Here is a 22,768-nt window from a genome sequence, read left to right on the forward strand (position 1 = left end):
AACAATCCAACGCTTGGTGAATTTTGCTTCACAATGATAGGAAGAGCCGACATCGAAGGATCAAAAAGCGACGTCCGCTATGAACGCTTGGCCGCCACAAGCCAGTTATCCCTATGGTAACTTTTCTGACACCTCTTGTTAAAAACTCTTTAAACCAAAAGGATCGATAGGCCGAGCTTTTGCTGTCCCTGTGTGTACTGAACACCGAGATCAAGTCAGCATTTGCCCTTTTGCTCTATGTGTGGTTTCTGTCCGCACTGAGCTGGCCTTGGGACACCTCCGTTATTATTTGAGAGATGTACCGCCCCAGTCAAACTCCCTACCTGGCAATGTCCTTGAATTGGATCATACCTGAGTAATTGGAGTTATACCAAATTTTCAAATTGAAAATACATAAATGCATTTTCTCATTAAAGAATTTGTTTGCGATTATATAACAAACTCGTGATACTTTGATCAAGAAGCTTGCATCAAAACCCAATACCATAAGATATAATAAATATATCCGTATAATGGCTAGGAAATGATACACGTTCCATTTAATCAAGTAAGTAAGGAAACAATAAGAGTAGTGGTATTTCATTGTCGATACCAAACCGAAATCTAATATCTCCCACTTATGCTACACCTCTTATGTCTCCTTACACTGCCAGATTAGAGTCAAGCTCAAAAGGGTCTTCTTTCCCCGCTAATTATTCCAAGCCCGTTCCCTTGGCTGTGGTTTCGCTAGATAGTAGATAGGGACAGTAGGAATCTCGTTAATCCATTCATGCGCGTCACTAATTAGATGACGAGGCATTTGGCTACCTTAAGAGAGTCATAGTTACTCCCGCCGTTGACCCGCGCTTACTTGAATTTCTTCACTTTGACATTCAGAGCACTGGGCAGAAATCACATTGTGTCAACACCCGCTAGGGCCATCACAATGCTTTGTTTTAATTAGACAGTCGGATTCCCCAAGTCCGTGCCAGTTCTGAATTGATTGTTAATTGATAATCGTTATAATTAATAAGAACTAACTGGTTTAACCCAATTAGTATTCTTAAAAATTTTAGCAAGAAAGTTCCACAATTGGCTACGTAACTAAACTATCCGGGGAACAAGTAACTACCATAAATGATAGAAACTCTATTTACCCAGAACGAGCACATAAACCATGTTATTGTTTCCCAATCAAGCCCGACTATCTCAATCTTCAGAGCCAATCCTTATCCCGAAGTTACGGATCTAATTTGCCGACTTCCCTTACCTACATTATTCTATCGACTAGAGACTCTTCACCTTGGAGACCAGCTGCGGATATTGGTACGGCCTGTTGAGAAGTTTGCGTGTCCCCACCATAAATTTTCAAGGTCCGAGGAGAAAATATCGACACAACAGTATATGTCATGCTCTTCTAGCCCATCTACCATATCTCTCTGCGAAAGACTTCCATGGTAGTACGGCTATAAAACAGAAAAGAAAACTCTTCCGATATCTCTCGACGGCTTCTTTATGGTCGTTCCTGTTGCCAGGATGAGCACGAGGCCCATATTTAATAACAAACGGATACTCAACAGGTTACGGAATTGGAACCGTATTCCCTTTCGTTCAAAATTATTCAAGTATTTAAAAATCATAAAAGATTTGACAATATTACTCACTGATTTTTTACTTGAAAATTTTCGGCTTTCGCCTTGAACTTAGGACCGACTAACTCGTGATCAACCACTGTTCACACGAAACCCTTCTCCACTTCAGTCCTCCAAGGTCTCATTCGATTATTTGCTACTACCACCAAGATCTGTGCCAATGGCAGCTCCATGAAGGCTTACGCCAAACACTTCTACGCATACCATTGTACCTTCCTACTCACTAAAGTTTCAAAATTTATATCACAAGTAATATAAATCATCTACTTTAGCGGTAATGTATAGGTATACAACTTAAGCGCCATCCATTTTAAGGGCTAGTTGCTTCGGCAGGTGAGTTGTTACACACTCCTTAGCGGATTTCGACTTCCATGATCACCGTCCTGCTGTTTTAAGCAACCAACGCCTTTCATGGTTTCTGCATGAGTTGTTAATTTGGGCACCGTAACATTACGTTTGGTTCATCCCACAGCGCCAGTTCTGCTTACCAAAAGTGGCCCACTGGGCACATTATATCATAACCTTAAACTTCATATCAAGAAAGTTAAGGTTCTTACCCATTTAAAGTTTGAGAATAGGTTAAGATCGTTTCGACCCTAAGGCCTCTAATCATTCGCTTTACCAGATAAGATTATTTTATATAACATTAAAATGCACCAGCTATCCTGAGGGAAACTTCGGAAGGAACCAGCTACTAGATGGTTCGATTGGTCTTTCGCCCCTATACTCAATTCTGACAATCGATTTGCACGTCAGAACTGTTTCGGTCTTCCATCAGGGTTTCCCCTGACTTCAACCTGATCAAGTATAGTTCACCATCTTTCGGGTCACAGCATATATGCTCAAGGTACGTTCCAGTTAGAGGCATAAATAATATAAATATTATTATACATAACTATATAGAACGCCCCGGGATTGTGTTAATTATCTATAAATAGTTAAAAAACTAATCCCATTATTAGTCAAGTTAATTACGCTATTAGGTTTATCTCCCAATAACTTGCACATATGTTAGACTCCTTGGTCCGTGTTTCAAGACGGGTCCCGAAGGTATCCTGAATCTTTCGCATTGTTAATCATACAAATGCATATAATAAACACAAAAATCAATGATAATTATGCCATTATATAATTTCGAAAAATTAACGCACTGTATTAATTTTAATTTATCAACACTTTATCAAATTAATGACATTTATTCTATGTTAAAATGCAAGCATAATAATTTGAATAAACTATAAGTCATATTTTATGATAAATTTGTTATATGCTAATAGATTACAATGTCCTTATATGGAAAAAATGCACACTATTATTATAATATTGTTAAAATATTACAACTTTAATGATGAATTTTCCATAACGGATATTCAGGTTCATCGGGCTTAACCTCTAAGCAGTTTCACGTACTGTTTAACTCTCTATTCAGAGTTCTTTTCAACTTTCCCTCACGGTACTTGTTTACTATCGGTCTCATGGTTATATTTAGTTTTAGATGGAGTTTACCACCCACTTAGTGCTGCACTATCAAGCAACACGACTCTTTGGAAACATCATCTAGTAATCATTAACGTTATACGGGCCTGGCACCCTCTATGGGTAAATGGCCTCATTTAAGAAGGACTTAAATCGTTAATTTCTCATACTAGAATATTGACGCTCCATACACTGCATCTCACGTTTGCCATATAGACAAAGTGACTTAGTGCTGAACTGATTTCTTTTCGCTCGCCGCTACTAAGAAAATCCTGGTTAGTTTCTTTTCCTCCCCTAATTAATATGCTTAAATTCAGGGGGTAGTCCCATATGAGTTGAGGTTGTATATACGTATATTAAAATTTATAATGATAATTACACTATATTATTATATATAGAGCGTTCTCATAATGAAATCATTATAATATTCGTATTTTATAACGAATATCACGAAGAATATTAAATATTTATATTTACAACAAAATTTCCTTTCGAAACATTAATAAGAGGCAATTCTAGATGAAAAAACTTTAATTATTTTTTTATGCTAGACATTCCTCAGTATTATTTGATTCAAAAAGGACAAAAAAATATATATTTTTCTTCGTTCTTCTCACACAAATATATACAACAATGAGAGATAATGCGTTTCCATTTAATATCAATATTATGAATATATATATATATATATCCAATAATATACAATATGCTTAAAAATTTCGTAAAATTTTTAAACAACTTATTTAGCATAGTCTTACAACCCTCAACCATATGTAGTCCAAGCAGCACTATAAAATTAATTAAAGTACCAAACAGCATGGACTGCGATATGCGTTCAAAATGTCGATGTTCATGTGTCCTGCAGTTCACACGATGACGCACAGTTTGCTGCGTTCTTCATCGACCCATGAGCCGAGTGATCCACCGCTTAGAGTGATTAAAATTTGTTTATTCATTTATTTGTCAGATATGTCTTTATTGAAAGAAATTAAAAATACACCATTTTACTGGCATATATCAATTCCTTCAATAAATTTTAGTTTTATCCTAAAAGAATGTTGCGAAATGTCTTAGTTTTATATAAGCGATATATTACCATATTTTTAAATAATATAATATGTATTTTGGCTTGTTTGATAATTATCAATTTATATAAAAGTATTAACCTGAAATCAGGTACAACATTGTACTTTTTAGGCTGTTGCATTAACCAATGTATGCCCATAGCTATGATGGACAATACATATTCGCAACGCGTGCATACTATGGTACATATGCACACAGATTTTATAAATCAATATTATTGTAATAATATCATCAATATGTATTTATATATTAATTGCTACACACATAGAACACAATGTTATATGTATAGCTACTACTAAATGAGTATATTGGCAATATAATTAATATAAACATATAATATATACAACTGAATATATTTTATTTTACAATTATGATTTTATAAAAACATATTTTGTTTGGTAAATTGGCAATATATATATATTTTTGTTAACGGTAGAAACATACAATAATGATCCTTCCGCAGGTTCACCTACGGAAACCTTGTTACGACTTTTACTTCCTCTAAATAATCAAGTTCGGTCAACTTTTGCGAAACAACCGTAACACGCAAGGCGTCACAGTGATCACGTCCGGAGACCTCACTAAATAATTCAATCGGTAGTAGCGACGGGCGGTGTGTACAAAGGGCAGGGACGTAATCAATGCGAGTTAATGACTCACACTTACTGGGAATTCCAAGTTCATGTGAACAGTTTCAGTTCACAATCCCAAGCATGAAAGTGGTTCAGCGGTTTACCCGGACCTCTCGGTCTAGGAAATACACGTTGATACTTTCATTGTAGCGCGCGTGCAGCCCAGGACATCTAAGGGCATCACAGACCTGTTATTGCTCAATCTCATTATTGCTAGACGCAATTTGTCCATTTAAGAAGCTAGTGTCCTTATAATGGGACAAACCAACAGGTACGGCTCCACTTATATAAACACATTCAAACACAATAAACATTTTACTGCCACCATGAATGAAGGCTATATAAGCTTCAACACCATAATCCTGAAGATATCTATTTAATATATTTGAGTCTCGTTCGTTATCGGAATTAACCAGACAAATCACTCCACGAACTAAGAACGGCCATGCACCACCACCCATAGATTCGAGAAAGAGCTATCAATCTGTCTTACACACTTATGTTCGGACCTGGTAAGTTTTCCCGTGTTGAGTCAAATTAAGCCGCAGGCTCCACTCCTGGTGGTGCCCTTCCGTCAATTCCTTTAAGTTTCAGCTTTGCAACCATACTTCCCCCGGAGCCCAAAAGCTTTGGTTTCCCGGGAAGCGACTGAGAGAGCCATAAAAGTAGCTACACCCAATTGCTAGCTGGCATCGTTTATGGTTAGAACTAGGGCGGTATCTGATCGCCTTCGAACCTCTAACTTTCGTTCTTGATTAATGAAAACATCTTTGGCAAATGCTTTCGCTTAAGTTAGTCTTACGACGGTCCAAGAATTTCACCTCTCGCGTCGTAATACTAATGCCCCCAAACTGCTTCTATTAATCATTACCTCTTGATCTGAAAACCAATGAAAGCAGAACAGAGGTCTTATTTCATTATCCCATGCACAGAATATTCAGGCATTTGAAGCCTGCTTTAAGCACTCTAATTTGTTCAAAGTAATTGTACCGGCCCACAATAACACTCGATGAAGAGCACTAATGCAGGTTTTTAAATAGGAGGAATATATAAAAAAATACAAGTACTTAATTATATATAAGAACTCCACCGGTAATACGCTTACATACATAAAGGTATAGTACTAACCACAATTGTAAGTTGTACTACCCGTATGAAGCACAAGTTCAACTACGAACGTTTTAACCGCAACAACTTTAATATACGCTATTGGAGCTGGAATTACCGCGGCTGCTGGCACCAGACTTGCCCTCCAATTGGTCCTTGTTAAAGGATTTAAAGTGTACTCATTCCAATTACAGGGCCTCGGATATGAGTCCTGTATTGTTATTTTTCGTCACTACCTCCCCGAGCTGGGAGTGGGTAATTTACGCGCCTGCTGCCTTCCTTAGATGTGGTAGCCGTTTCTCAGGCTCCCTCTCCGGAATCGAACCCTGATTCCCCGTTACCCGTTGCAACCATGGTAGTCCTAGATACTACCATCAAAAGTTGATAGGGCAGACATTTGAAAGATCTGTCGTCGGTACAAGACCATACGATCTGCATGTTATCTAGAGTTCAACCAATGTAACGATCTTACGATCGCTTGGTTTTAGCCTAATAAAAGCACACGTCCCATAAGGTCCGTGTTTTAATTGCATGTATTAGCTCTAGAATTACCACAGTTATCCAAGTAACTGTTAACGATCTAAGGAACCATAACTGATATAATGAGCCTTTTGCGGTTTCACTTTTAATTCGTGTGTACTTAGACATGCATGGCTTAATCTTTGAGACAAGCATATAACTACTGGCAGGATCAACCAGAATAATGTTTTCGTTTCGTGCGCATACGCTCACATATGTAAATATTTGACAACTCAATAATACTTTTGAATAAAAAAAAAAAATAAATAATTATTTTTTATCAACAGTTTATGAGAATTTGTTAAACGATTGTGGCCATTTTTATATAGCATTCACATTCGCCATTTTTCTCTATATAAATATATATATTTTATTATATACATTTTTTTTTCGTTCAAAAATATCTTTTTATTTGCACTTAATATATTATCACACGTATATAGGCTTAAACCAATATTAATTGTGTTTAAACTATGTATTTTGACAACAAATTTAAAATTTATCCAATTTCGTATGCGTTTTTTGTGATATACATTAAATAAAACCAAACACATGAGTTCATGTGGAATGGAATTTATATATTTTGGCAATATTTGAATTTGCATATAAATCGCTTTGATTATATATGCTGGTACATTGTTGAAATGGCACTCATACAATATTTAATCATATAAGACCATTTCCAAAAATTCACGATAATAATTCGAAACAGAAATGATATATACTAAATAGTATATATCTTGGTTAGTTTCACTATATTATCTTTATTAAGATCAATTTGAAAACAAATATCTCCTATTAAACACTACTTTGAGTATAATGACAACATATAATAATATTATATACAATACTGTACCAAATATTGTATACAATACCGATGGACATCAACTGTCCATCATGTATAGGTTTTCTGCCACGCTTTCCGCAAATCGGGTATTTTTGCTTTAGAGTGCCTCTTAACAATAGTTTCTTTTCGTATTTTAATAAAAAATACAATACTATCACTTCAAAATTATTCATATATATTAAGAAATATATATATATTCATATAAAATACACAGACATTGCCGGCTAAGTATATTCCCCATATCATATGAAATAAATTAATAATTTTTCATTATAAAATTTTCATATGAAATATACCATGCACGAGACTACCACTCCCTATATAGGTTTTCTGCCACGCTTTCCGCAAATCGGGTATTTTTACTTGAGAGTGCCTCTTAACAATAGTTTCTTTTCGTATTTTAATAAAAAATACAATACTATCACTTCAAAATTATTCATATATACTAAGAAATATATATATATTCATATAAAATACACAGACATTGCCGGCTAAGTATATTCCCCATATCATATGAAATAAATTAATAATTTTTCATTATAAAATTTTCATATGAAATATACCATGCACGAGACTACCACTCCCTATATAGGTTTTCTGCCACGCTTTCCGCAAATCGGGTATTTTTACTTGAGAGTGCCTCTTAACAATAGTTTCTTTTCGTATTTTAATAAAAAATACAATACTATCACTTCAAAATTATTCATATATACTAAGAAATATATATATATTCATATAAAATACACAGACATTGCCGGCTAAGTATATTCCCCATATCATATGAAATAAATTAATAATTTTTCATTATAAAATTTTCATATGAAATATACCATGCACGAGACTACCACTCCCTATATAGGTTTTCTGCCACGCTTTCCGCAAATCGGGTATTTTTACTTGAGAGTGCCTCTTAACAATAGTTTCTTTTCGTATTTTAATAAAAAATACAATACTATCACTTCAAAATTATTCATATATACTAAGAAATATATATATATTCATATAAAATACACAGACATTGCCGGCTAAGTATATTCCCCATATCATATGAAATAAATTAATAATTTTTCATTATAAAATTTTCATATGAAATATACCATGCACGAGACTACCACTCCCTATATAGGTTTTCTGCCACGCTTTCCGCAAATCAGGTATTTTTACTTGAGAGTACCTTTTAAAAATAGTTTCTTTTCGTATTTTAATACAAAATATTATACTATCACTTCAAAATTATTCATATATATTAAGAAAAATATATATACGCATATAAAATAAACAGACATTGCCGACTTAGTATGTTCCCCATATCATATGAAATTAAATTAATTATTTTTCATTACATTCATCATTCATTTACATGAAAGATATCATATCAGCTGGTATCTTTGCTTTAATTTCACATATACACGTAATATATCTATTTATATTAAATAAATTTTTATATTTTCTATATTTATAATCGCAATGTGATTATGCTATAATGTTATATTATATATGAGAAACATTCCCATATCCATATCCATATCCATATAAAACCTAATATTGATACTTTATAGCACACCTCGGCGTTATTTGTTATTTTTATTCATTATAACACAATTTCAAAAATATACATATATTTTTGTAAATATGTATATAAAATATATCATTATATTTTCTCTATTCAAAATCAAATCATACTCATGTTATAATTTTTAGGATATGGTGAATGTTTCCCCATATCCATAATATTGTCATTTTATATACAAAACTATTTAATTCTTGCATTTATATCACATATCATTGAATTCCAATATTAGAAATACTTCCAAGTTCCACATACGATCACTCCAAATATACATATATTTGTACATATGTATATAAAATATATCTTTATATTTTCTGTATTCATAATCAAATCATGCTCATGTTATAATATAACATATAATATTATCACATTTTATATACCAAACTATTTAATTCTTGCATTCATATCACATATCATTAAATTCCAATATTAGAAATACTTCCAAGTTCCACATACGATCACTCCATGCTTTTTGCATTCATATTATTTCATATATACATTCACATTTGCACATATGCATATACACTATGTTTCGTGTGTTCACATAATACAATTTTTATAAGTATCATTTCATATGTAATTAAGTATAACAAACTTATAATATAACATTATATTCATATTCAAGCCAACGTAATTTATATAGGATAAATAATTTATCCATATTTATATAAAATATATTCTTTTTAATATATATATATATATTACCATTTATAGGTATATATTCATATAAATATATAAAAATAATTTTCATATATAAAGAATAAATTTATATATATCGAATCATCAAGCAAAGGATAAGCTTCAGTGGATCGCAGTATGGCAGCTGCTCAACCACTTACAACACCTTGCCTGTTACAAAAGTCGTTTACAATTGATTCTAGGCTTTGTCATTGTATTAAATAATGTTTTTATATGCAACTAGCGCGGCATCAGGTGATCGATGATCCTCCCAATTTACTATGTTACAAATTACATTGGCATCACATCCATTGTCGTTTATAAAATAAATTATAAACTTTTAATGGTTTAGAAGCCATACAATGCAAATTGCCCCTTATTTATCATTGCAGTCCAGCACGGATACGACCTTAGAGGCGTTCAGGCATAATCCAACGGACGTAGCGTCATACCACTGTTCGCTCGAACAAGTATTGTGCCATTGGTCCGTACCTGCGGTTCCTCTCGTACTACGCAGGAATGCTGTCGCAACAACGTTTTGTCATTAGTAGGGTAAAACTAACCTGTCTCACGACGGTCTAAACCCAGCTCACGTTCCCTTGCATGGGTGAACAATCCAACGCTTGGTGAATTTTGCTTCACAATGATAGGAAGAGCCGACATCGAAGGATCAAAAAGCGACGTCGCTATGAACGCTTGGCCGCCACAAGCCAGTTATCCCTATGGTAACTTTTCTGACACCTCTTGTTAAAAACTCTTTAAACCAAAAGGATCGATAGGCCGAGCTTTTGCTGTCCCTGTGTGTACTGAACACCGAGATCAAGTCAGCATTTGCCCTTTTGCTCTATGTGTGGTTTCTGTCCGCACTGAGCTGGCCTTGGGACACCTCCGTTATTATTTGAGAGATGTACCGCCCCAGTCAAACTCCCTACCTGGCAATGTCCTTGAATTGGATCATACCTGAGTAATTGGAGTTATACCAAATTTTCAAATTGAAAATACATAAATGCATTTTCTCATTAAAGAATTTGTTTGCGATTATATAACAAACTCGTGATACTTTGATCAAGAAGCTTGCATCAAAACCCAATACCATAAGATATAATAAATATATCCGTATAATGGCTAGGAAATGATACACGTTCCATTTAATCAAGTAAGTAAGGAAACAATAAGAGTAGTGGTATTTCATTGTCGATACCAAACCGAAATCTAATATCTCCCACTTATGCTACACCTCTTATGTCTCCTTACACTGCCAGATTAGAGTCAAGCTCAAAAGGGTCTTCTTTCCCCGCTAATTATTCCAAGCCCGTTCCCTTGGCTGTGGTTTCGCTAGATAGTAGATAGGGACAGTAGGAATCTCGTTAATCCATTCATGCGCGTCACTAATTAGATGACGAGGCATTTGGCTACCTTAAGAGAGTCATAGTTACTCCCGCCGTTGACCCGCGCTTACTTGAATTTCTTCACTTTGACATTCAGAGCACTGGGCAGAAATCACATTGTGTCAACACCCGCTAGGGCCATCACAATGCTTTGTTTTAATTAGACAGTCGGATTCCCCAAGTCCGTGCCAGTTCTGAATTGATTGTTAATTGATAATCGTTATAATTAATAAGAACTAACTGGTTTAACCCAATTAGTATTCTTAAAAATTTTAGCAAGAAAGTTCCACAATTGGCTACGTAACTAAACTATCCGGGGAACAAGTAACTACCATAAATGATAGAAACTCTATTTACCCAGAACGAGCACATAAACCATGTTATTGTTTCCCAATCAAGCCCGACTATCTCAATCTTCAGAGCCAATCCTTATCCCGAAGTTACGGATCTAATTTGCCGACTTCCCTTACCTACATTATTCTATCGACTAGAGACTCTTCACCTTGGAGACCAGCTGCGGATATTGGTACGGCCTGTTGAGAAGTTTGCGTGTCCCCACCATAAATTTTCAAGGTCCGAGGAGAAAATATCGACACAACAGTATATGTCATGCTCTTCTAGCCCATCTACCATATCTCTCTGCGAAAGACTTCCATGGTAGTACGGCTATAAAACAGAAAAGAAAACTCTTCCGATATCTCTCGACGGCTTCTTTATGGTCGTTCCTGTTGCCAGGATGAGCACGAGGCCCATATTTAATAACAAACGGATACTCAACAGGTTACGGAATTGGAACCGTATTCCCTTTCGTTCAAAATTATTCAAGTATTTAAAAATCATAAAAGATTTGACAATATTACTCACTGATTTTTTACTTGAAAATTTTCGGCTTTCGCCTTGAACTTAGGACCGACTAACTCGTGATCAACCACTGTTCACACGAAACCCTTCTCCACTTCAGTCCTCCAAGGTCTCATTCGATTATTTGCTACTACCACCAAGATCTGTGCCAATGGCAGCTCCATGAAGGCTTACGCCAAACACTTCTACGCATACCATTGTACCTTCCTACTCACTAAAGTTTCAAAATTTATATCACAAGTAATATAAATCATCTACTTTAGCGGTAATGTATAGGTATACAACTTAAGCGCCATCCATTTTAAGGGCTAGTTGCTTCGGCAGGTGAGTTGTTACACACTCCTTAGCGGATTTCGACTTCCATGATCACCGTCCTGCTGTTTTAAGCAACCAACGCCTTTCATGGTTTCTGCATGAGTTGTTAATTTGGGCACCGTAACATTACGTTTGGTTCATCCCACAGCGCCAGTTCTGCTTACCAAAAGTGGCCCACTGGGCACATTATATCATAACCTTAAACTTCATATCAAGAAAGTTAAGGTTCTTACCCATTTAAAGTTTGAGAATAGGTTAAGATCGTTTCGACCCTAAGGCCTCTAATCATTCGCTTTACCAGATAAGATTATTTTATATAACATTAAAATGCACCAGCTATCCTGAGGGAAACTTCGGAAGGAACCAGCTACTAGATGGTTCGATTGGTCTTTCGCCCCTATACTCAATTCTGACAATCGATTTGCACGTCAGAACTGTTTCGGTCTTCCATCAGGGTTTCCCCTGACTTCAACCTGATCAAGTATAGTTCACCATCTTTCGGGTCACAGCATATATGCTCAAGGTACGTTCCAGTTAGAGGCATAAATAATATAAATATTATTATACATAACTATATAGAACGCCCCGGGATTGTGTTAATTATCTATAAATAGTTAAAAAACTAATCCCATTATTAGTCAAGTTAATTACGCTATTAGGTTTATCTCCCAATAACTTGCACATATGTTAGACTCCTTGGTCCGTGTTTCAAGACGGGTCCCGAAGGTATCCTGAATCTTTCGCATTGTTAATCATACAAATGCATATAATAAACACAAAAATCAATGATAATTATGCCATTATATAATTTCGAAAAATTAACGCACTGTATTAATTTTAATTTATCAACACTTTATCAAATTAATGACATTTATTCTATGTTAAAATGCAAGCATAATAATTTGAATAAACTATAAGTCATATTTTATGATAAATTTGTTATATGCTAATAGATTACAATGTCCTTATATGGAAAAAATGCACACTATTATTATAATATTGTTAAAATATTACAACTTTAATGATGAATTTTCCATAACGGATATTCAGGTTCATCGGGCTTAACCTCTAAGCAGTTTCACGTACTGTTTAACTCTCTATTCAGAGTTCTTTTCAACTTTCCCTCACGGTACTTGTTTACTATCGGTCTCATGGTTATATTTAGTTTTAGATGGAGTTTACCACCCACTTAGTGCTGCACTATCAAGCAACACGACTCTTTGGAAACATCATCTAGTAATCATTAACGTTATACGGGCCTGGCACCCTCTATGGGTAAATGGCCTCATTTAAGAAGGACTTAAATCGTTAATTTCTCATACTAGAATATTGACGCTCCATACACTGCATCTCACGTTTGCCATATAGACAAAGTGACTTAGTGCTGAACTGATTTCTTTTCGCTCGCCGCTACTAAGAAAATCCTGGTTAGTTTCTTTTCCTCCCCTAATTAATATGCTTAAATTCAGGGGGTAGTCCCATATGAGTTGAGGTTGTATATACGTATATTAAAATTTATAATGATAATTACACTATATTATTATATATAGAGCGTTCTCATAATGAAATCATTATAATATTCGTATTTTATAACGAATATCACGAAGAATATTAAATATTTATATTTACAACAAAATTTCCTTTCGAAACATTAATAAGAGGCAATTCTAGATGAAAAAACTTTAATTATTTTTTTATGCTAGACATTCCTCAGTATTATTTGATTCAAAAAGGACAAAAAAATATATATTTTTCTTCGTTCTTCTCACACAAATATATACAACAATGAGAGATAATGCGTTTCCATTTAATATCAATATTATGAATATATATATATATATATCCAATAATATACAATATGCTTAAAAATTTCGTAAAATTTTTAAACAACTTATTTAGCATAGTCTTACAACCCTCAACCATATGTAGTCCAAGCAGCACTATAAAATTAATTAAAGTACCAAACAGCATGGACTGCGATATGCGTTCAAAATGTCGATGTTCATGTGTCCTGCAGTTCACACGATGACGCACAGTTTGCTGCGTTCTTCATCGACCCATGAGCCGAGTGATCCACCGCTTAGAGTGATTAAAATTTGTTTATTCATTTATTTGTCAGATATGTCTTTATTGAAAGAAATTAAAAATACACCATTTTACTGGCATATATCAATTCCTTCAATAAATTTTAGTTTTATCCTAAAAGAATGTTGCGAAATGTCTTAGTTTTATATAAGCGATATATTACCATATTTTTAAATAATATAATATGTATTTTGGCTTGTTTGATAATTATCAATTTATATAAAAGTATTAACCTGAAATCAGGTACAACATTGTACTTTTTAGGCTGTTGCATTAACCAATGTATGCCCATAGCTATGATGGACAATACATATTCGCAACGCGTGCATACTATGGTACATATGCACACAGATTTTATAAATCAATATTATTGTAATAATATCATCAATATGTATTTATATATTAATTGCTACACACATAGAACACAATGTTATATGTATAGCTACTACTAAATGAGTATATTGGCAATATAATTAATATAAACATATAATATATACAACTGAATATATTTTATTTTACAATTATGATTTTATAAAAACATATTTTGTTTGGTAAATTGGCAATATATATATATTTTTGTTAACGGTAGAAACATACAATAATGATCCTTCCGCAGGTTCACCTACGGAAACCTTGTTACGACTTTTACTTCCTCTAAATAATCAAGTTCGGTCAACTTTTGCGAAACAACCGTAACACGCAAGGCGTCACAGTGATCACGTCCGGAGACCTCACTAAATAATTCAATCGGTAGTAGCGACGGGCGGTGTGTACAAAGGGCAGGGACGTAATCAATGCGAGTTAATGACTCACACTTACTGGGAATTCCAAGTTCATGTGAACAGTTTCAGTTCACAATCCCAAGCATGAAAGTGGTTCAGCGGTTTACCCGGACCTCTCGGTCTAGGAAATACACGTTGATACTTTCATTGTAGCGCGCGTGCAGCCCAGGACATCTAAGGGCATCACAGACCTGTTATTGCTCAATCTCATTATTGCTAGACGCAATTTGTCCATTTAAGAAGCTAGTGTCCTTATAATGGGACAAACCAACAGGTACGGCTCCACTTATATAAACACATTCAAACACAATAAACATTTTACTGCCACCATGAATGAAGGCTATATAAGCTTCAACACCATAATCCTGAAGATATCTATTTAATATATTTGAGTCTCGTTCGTTATCGGAATTAACCAGACAAATCACTCCACGAACTAAGAACGGCCATGCACCACCACCCATAGATTCGAGAAAGAGCTATCAATCTGTCTTACACACTTATGTTCGGACCTGGTAAGTTTTCCCGTGTTGAGTCAAATTAAGCCGCAGGCTCCACTCCTGGTGGTGCCCTTCCGTCAATTCCTTTAAGTTTCAGCTTTGCAACCATACTTCCCCCGGAGCCCAAAAGCTTTGGTTTCCCGGGAAGCGACTGAGAGAGCCATAAAAGTAGCTACACCCAATTGCTAGCTGGCATCGTTTATGGTTAGAACTAGGGCGGTATCTGATCGCCTTCGAACCTCTAACTTTCGTTCTTGATTAATGAAAACATCTTTGGCAAATGCTTTCGCTTAAGTTAGTCTTACGACGGTCCAAGAATTTCACCTCTCGCGTCGTAATACTAATGCCCCCAAACTGCTTCTATTAATCATTACCTCTTGATCTGAAAACCAATGAAAGCAGAACAGAGGTCTTATTTCATTATCCCATGCACAGAATATTCAGGCATTTGAAGCCTGCTTTAAGCACTCTAATTTGTTCAAAGTAATTGTACCGGCCCACAATAACACTCGATGAAGAGCACTAATGCAGGTTTTTAAATAGGAGGAATATATAAAAAAATACAAGTACTTAATTATATATAAGAACTCCACCGGTAATACGCTTACATACATAAAGGTATAGTACTAACCACAATTGTAAGTTGTACTACCCGTATGAAGCACAAGTTCAACTACGAACGTTTTAACCGCAACAACTTTAATATACGCTATTGGAGCTGGAATTACCGCGGCTGCTGGCACCAGACTTGCCCTCCAATTGGTCCTTGTTAAAGGATTTAAAGTGTACTCATTCCAATTACAGGGCCTCGGATATGAGTCCTGTATTGTTATTTTTCGTCACTACCTCCCCGAGCTGGGAGTGGGTAATTTACGCGCCTGCTGCCTTCCTTAGATGTGGTAGCCGTTTCTCAGGCTCCCTCTCCGGAATCGAACCCTGATTCCCCGTTACCCGTTGCAACCATGGTAGTCCTAGATACTACCATCAAAAGTTGATAGGGCAGACATTTGAAAGATCTGTCGTCGGTACAAGACCATACGATCTGCATGTTATCTAGAGTTCAACCAATGTAACGATCTTACGATCGCTTGGTTTTAGCCTAATAAAAGCACACGTCCCATAAGGTCCGTGTTTTAATTGCATGTATTAGCTCTAGAATTACCACAGTTATCCAAGTAACTGTTAACGATCTAAGGAACCATAACTGATATAATGAGCCTTTTGCGGTTTCACTTTTAATTCGTGTGTACTTAGACATGCATGGCTTAATCTTTGAGACAAGCATATAACTACTGGCAGGATCAACCAGAATAATGTTTTCGTTTCGTGCGCATACGCTCACATATGTAAATATTTGACAACTCAATAATACTTTTGAATAAAAAAAAAAAAATAAATAATTATTTTTTATCAACAGTTTATGAGAATTTGTTAAACGATTGTGGCCATTTTTATATAGCATTCACATTCGCCATTTTTCTCTATATAAATATATATATTTTATTATATACATTTTTTTTTCGTTCAAAAATATCTTTTTATTTGCACTTAATATATTATCACACGTATATAGGCTTAAACCAATATTAATTGTGTTTAAACTATGTATTTTGACAACAAATTTAAAATTTATCCAATTTCGTATGCGTTTTTTGTGATATACATTAAATAAAACCAAACACATGAGTTCATGTGGAATGGAATTTATATATTTTGGCAATATTTGAATTTGCATATAAATCGCTTTGATTATATATGCTGGTACATTGTTGAAATGGCACTCATACAATATTTAATCATATAAGACCATTTCCAAAAATTCACGATAATAATTCGAAACAGAAATGATATATACTAAATAGTATATATCTTGGTTAGTTTCACTATATTATCTTTATTAAGATCAATTTGAAAACAAATATCTCCTATTAAACACTACTTTGAGTATAATGACAACATATAATAATATTATATACAATACTGTACCAAATATTGTATACAATACCGATGGACATCAACTGTCCATCATGTATAGGTTTTCTGCCACGCTTTCCGCAAATCGGGTATTTTTGCTTTAGAGTGCCTCTTAACAATAGTTTCTTTTCGTATTTTAATAAAAAATACAATACTATCACTTCAAAATTATTCATATATATTAAGAAATATATATATATTCATATAAAATACACAGACATTGCCGGCTAAGTATATTCCCCATATCATATGAAATAAATTAATAATTTTTCATTATAAAATTTTCATATGAAATATACCATGCACGAGACTACCACTCCCTATATAGGTTTTCTGCCACGCTTTCCGCAAATCGGGTATTTTTACTTGAGAGTGCCTCTTAACAATAGTTTCTTTTCGTATTTTAATAAAAAATACAATACTATCACTTCAAAATTATTCATATATATTAAGAAATATATATATATTCATATAAAATACACAGACATTGCCGGCTAAGTATATTCCCCATATCATATGAAATAAATTAATAATTTTTCATTATAAAATTTTCATATGAAATATACCATGCACGAGACTACCACTCCCTATATAGGTTTTCTGCCACGCTTTCCGCAAATCGGGTATTTTTACTTGAGAGTGCCTCTTAACAATAGTTTCTTTTCGTATTTTAATAAAAAATACAATACTATCACTTCAAAATTATTCATATATACTAAGAAATATATATATATTCATATAAAATACACAGACATTGCCGGCTAAGTATATTCCCCATATCATATGAAATAAATTAATAATTTTTCATTATAAAATTTTCATATGAAATATACCATGCACGAGACTACCACTCCCTATATAGGTTTTCTGCCACGCTTTCCGCAAATCGGGTATTTTTACTTGAGAGTGCCTCTTAACAATAGTTTCTTTTCGTATTTTAATAAAAAATACAATACTATCACTTCAAAATTATTCATATATATTAAGAAATATATATATATTCATATAAAATACACAGACATTGCCGGCTAAGTATATTCCCCATATCATATGAAATAAATTAATAATTTTTCATTATAAAATTTTCATATGAAATATACCATGCACGAGACTACCACTCCCTATATAGGTTTTCTGCCACGCTTTCCGCAAATCAGGTATTTTTACTTGAGAGTACCTTTTAAAAATAGTTTCTTTTCGTATTTTAATACAAAATATTATACTATCACTTCAAAATTATTCATATATATTAAGAAAAATATATATACGCATATAAAATAAACAGACATTGCCGACTTAGTATGTTCCCCATATCATATGAAATTAAATTAATTATTTTTCATTACATTCATCATTCATTTACATGAAAGATATCATATCAGCTGGTATCTTTGCTTTAATTTCACATATACACGTAATATATCTATTTATATTAAATAAATTTTTATATTTTCTATATTTATAATCGCAATGTGATTATGCTATAATGTTATATTATATATGAGAAACATTCCCATATCCATATCCATATCCATATAAAACCTAATATTGATACTTTATAGCACACCTCGGCGTTATTTGTTATTTTTATTCATTATAACACAATTTCAAAAATATACATATATTTTTGTAAATATGTATATAAAATATATCATTATATTTTCTCTATTCAAAATCAAATCATACTCATGTTATAATTTTTAGGATATGGTGAATGTTTCCCCATATCCATAATATTGTCATTTTATATACAAAACTATTTAATTCTTGCATTTATATCACATATCATTGAATTCCAATATTAGAAATACTTCCAAGTTCCACATACGATCACTCCAAATATACATATATTTGTACATATGTATATAAAATATATCTTTATATTTTCTGTATTCATAATCAAATCATGCTCATGTTATAATATAACATATAATATTATCACATTTTATATACCAAACTATTTAATTCTTGCATTCATATCACATATCATTAAATTCCAATATTAGAAATACTTCCAAGTTCCACATACGATCACTCCATGCTTTTTGCATTCATATTATTTCATATATACATTCACATTTGCACATATGCATATACACTATGTTTCGTGTGTTCACATAATACAATTTTTATAAGTATCATTTCATATGTAATTAAGTATAACAAACTTATAATATAACATTATATTCATATTCAAGCCAACGTAATTTATATAGGATAAATAATTTATCCATATTTATATAAAATATATTCTTTTTAATATATATATATATATTACCATTTATAGGTATATATTCATATAAATATATAAAAATAATTTTCATATATAAAGAATAAATTTATATATATCGAATCATCAAGCAAAGGATAAGCTTCAGTGGATCGCAGTATGGCAGCTGCTCAACCACTTACAACACCTTGCCTGTTACAAAAGTCGTTTACAATTGATTCTAGGCTTTGTCATTGTATTAAATAATGTTTTTATATGCAACTAGCGCGGCATCAGGTGATCGATGATCCTCCCAATTTACTATGTTACAAATTACATTGGCATCACATCCATTGTCGTTTATAAAATAAATTATAAACTTTTAATGGTTTAGAAGCCATACAATGCAAATTGCCCCTTATTTATCATTGCAGTCCAGCACGGATACGACCTTAGAGGCGTTCAGGCATAATCCAACGGACGTAGCGTCATACCACTGTTCGCTCGAACAAGTATTGTGCCATTGGTCCGTACCTGCGGTTCCTCTCGTACTACGCAGGAATGCTGTCGCAACAACGTTTTGTCATTAGTAGGGTAAAACTAACCTGTCTCACGACGGTCTAAACCCAGCTCACGTTCCCTTGCATGGGTGAACAATCCAACGCTTGGTGAATTTTGCTTCACAATGATAGGAAGAGCCGACATCGAAGGATCAAAAAGCGACGTCGCTATGAACGCTTGGCCGCCACAAGCCAGTTATCCCTATGGTAACTTTTCTGACACCTCTTGTTAAAAACTCTTTAAACCAAAAGGATCGATAGGCCGAGCTTTTGCTGTCCCTGTGTGTACTGAACACCGAGATCAAGTCAGCATTTGCCCTTTTGCTCTATGTGTGGTTTCTGTCCGCACTGAGCTGGCCTTGGGACACCTCCGTTATTATTTGAGAGATGTACCGCCCCAGTCAAACTCCCTACCTGGCAATGTCCTTGAATTGGATCATACCTGAGTAATTGGAGTTATACCAAATTTTCAAATTGAAAATACATAAATGCATTTTCTCATTAAAGAATTTGTTTGCGATTATATAACAAACTCGTGATACTTTGATCAAGAAGCTTGCATCAAAACCCAATACCATAAGATATAATAAATATATCCGTATAATGGCTAGGAAATGATACACGTTCCATTTAATCAAGTAAGTAAGGAAACAATAAGAGTAGTGGTATTTCATTGTCGATACCAAACCGAAATCTAATATCTCCCACTTATGCTACACCTCTTATGTCTCCTTACACTGCCAGATTAGAGTCAAGCTCAAAAGGGTCTTCTTTCCCCGCTAATTATTCCAAGCCCGTTCCCTTGGCTGTGGTTTCGCTAGATAGTAGATAGGGACAGTAGGAATCTCGTTAATCCATTCATGCGCGTCACTAATTAGATGACGAGGCATTTGGCTACCTTAAGAGAGTCATAGTTACTCCCGCCGTTGACCCGCGCTTACTTGAATTTCTTCACTTTGACATTCAGAGCACTGGGCAGAAATCACATTGTGTCAACACCCGCTAGGGCCATCACAATGCTTTGTTTTAATTAGACAGTCGGATTCCCCAAGTCCGTGCCAGTTCTGAATTGATTGTTAATTGATAATCGTTATAATTAATAAGAACTAACTGGTTTAACCCAATTAGTATTCTTAAAAATTTTAGCAAGAAAGTTCCACAATTGGCTACGTAACTAAACTATCCGGGGAACAAGTAACTACCATAAATGATAGAAACTCTATTTACCCAGAACGAGCACATAAACCATGTTATTGTTTCCCAATCAAGCCCGACTATCTCAATCTTCAGAGCCAATCCTTATCCCGAAGTTACGGATCTAATTTGCCGACTTCCCTTACCTACATTATTCTATCGACTAGAGACTCTTCACCTTGGAGACCAGCTGCGGATATTGGTACGGCCTGTTGAGAAGTTTGCGTGTCCCCACCATAAATTTTCAAGGTCCGAGGAGAAAATATCGACACAACAGTATATGTCATGCTCTTCTAGCCCATCTACCATATCTCTCTGCGAAAGACTTCCATGGTAGTACGGCTATAAAACAGAAAAGAAAACTCTTCCGATATCTCTCGACGGCTTCTTTATGGTCGTTCCTGTTGCCAGGATGAGCACGAGGCCCATATTTAATAACAAACGGATACTCAACAGGTTACGGAATTGGAACCGTATTCCCTTTCGTTCAAAATTATTCAAGTATTTAAAAATCATAAAAGATTTGACAATATTACTCACTGATTTTTTACTTGAAAATTTTCGGCTTTCGCCTTGAACTTAGGACCGACTAACTCGTGATCAACCACTGTTCACACGAAACCCTTCTCCACTTCAGTCCTCCAAGGTCTCATTCGATTATTTGCTACTACCACCAAGATCTGTGCCAATGGCAGCTCCATGAAGGCTTACGCCAAACACTTCTACGCATACCATTGTACCTTCCTACTCACTAAAGTTTCAAAATTTATATCACAAGTAATATAAATCATCTACTTTAGCGGTAATGTATAGGTATACAACTTAAGCGCCATCCATTTTAAGGGCTAGTTGCTTCGGCAGGTGAGTTGTTACACACTCCTTAGCGGATTTCGACTTCCATGATCACCGTCCTGCTGTTTTAAGCAACCAACGCCTTTCATGGTTTCTGCATGAGTTGTTAATTTGGGCACCGTAACATTACGTTTGGTTCATCCCACAGCGCCAGTTCTGCTTACCAAAAGTGGCCCACTGGGCACATTATATCATAACCTTAAACTTCATATCAAGAAAGTTAAGGTTCTTACCCATTTAAAGTTTGAGAATAGGTTAAGATCGTTTCGACCCTAAGGCCTCTAATCATTCGCTTTACCAGATAAGATTATTTTATATAACATTAAAATGCAACCAGCTATCCTGAGGGAAACTCGGAAGGAACCAGCTACTAGATGGTTCGATTGTCTTTCGCCCCTATACTCAATTCTGACAATCGATTTGCACGTCAGAACTGTTTCGGTCTTCCATCAGGGGTTTCCCCTGACTTCAACCTGATCAAGTATAGTTCACCATCTTTCGG

At 34.4% G+C, this 22,768-nt stretch overlaps 5 non-coding genes and 2 pseudogenes across 5 annotated transcripts; all 7 read right to left on the bottom strand.

Annotated features, from left to right (window-relative positions):
• LOC113567299 lies at positions 1–3,451 on the bottom strand (annotated as a pseudogene; the record flags this gene model as incomplete).
• Positions 3,452–3,864: 413 nt separating this feature from the next.
• LOC113567298 lies at positions 3,865–4,043 on the bottom strand. Its single transcript, XR_003409396.1, has one exon. It is a non-coding gene; the product is annotated as a 5.8S ribosomal RNA (ribosomal RNA).
• A 596-nt stretch (positions 4,044–4,639) lies between these two features.
• LOC113567302 lies at positions 4,640–6,634 on the bottom strand. The gene has a single exon (XR_003409398.1). It is a non-coding gene; the product is annotated as a small subunit ribosomal RNA (ribosomal RNA).
• Positions 6,635–9,643: 3,009 nt separating this feature from the next.
• On the bottom strand, positions 9,644–13,606 carry LOC113567304. The gene has a single exon (XR_003409400.1). It is a non-coding gene; the product is annotated as a large subunit ribosomal RNA (ribosomal RNA).
• Positions 13,607–14,019: 413 nt separating this feature from the next.
• Positions 14,020–14,198, bottom strand: LOC113567301. The gene has a single exon (XR_003409397.1). It is a non-coding gene; the product is annotated as a 5.8S ribosomal RNA (ribosomal RNA).
• Positions 14,199–14,794: 596 nt separating this feature from the next.
• On the bottom strand, positions 14,795–16,789 carry LOC113567303. Its single transcript, XR_003409399.1, has one exon. It is a non-coding gene; the product is annotated as a small subunit ribosomal RNA (ribosomal RNA).
• Positions 16,790–19,799: 3,010 nt separating this feature from the next.
• On the bottom strand, positions 19,800–22,768 carry LOC113567300 (annotated as a pseudogene; the record flags this gene model as incomplete).

The sequence above is a fragment of the Drosophila persimilis genome, unplaced genomic scaffold (assembly GCF_003286085.1).
Source record: "Drosophila persimilis strain 14011-0111.01,24,50 unplaced genomic scaffold, DperRS2 tig00003940-arrow-arrow-pilon, whole genome shotgun sequence".
NCBI classification, from domain to species: domain Eukaryota; kingdom Metazoa; phylum Arthropoda; class Insecta; order Diptera; family Drosophilidae; genus Drosophila; species Drosophila persimilis.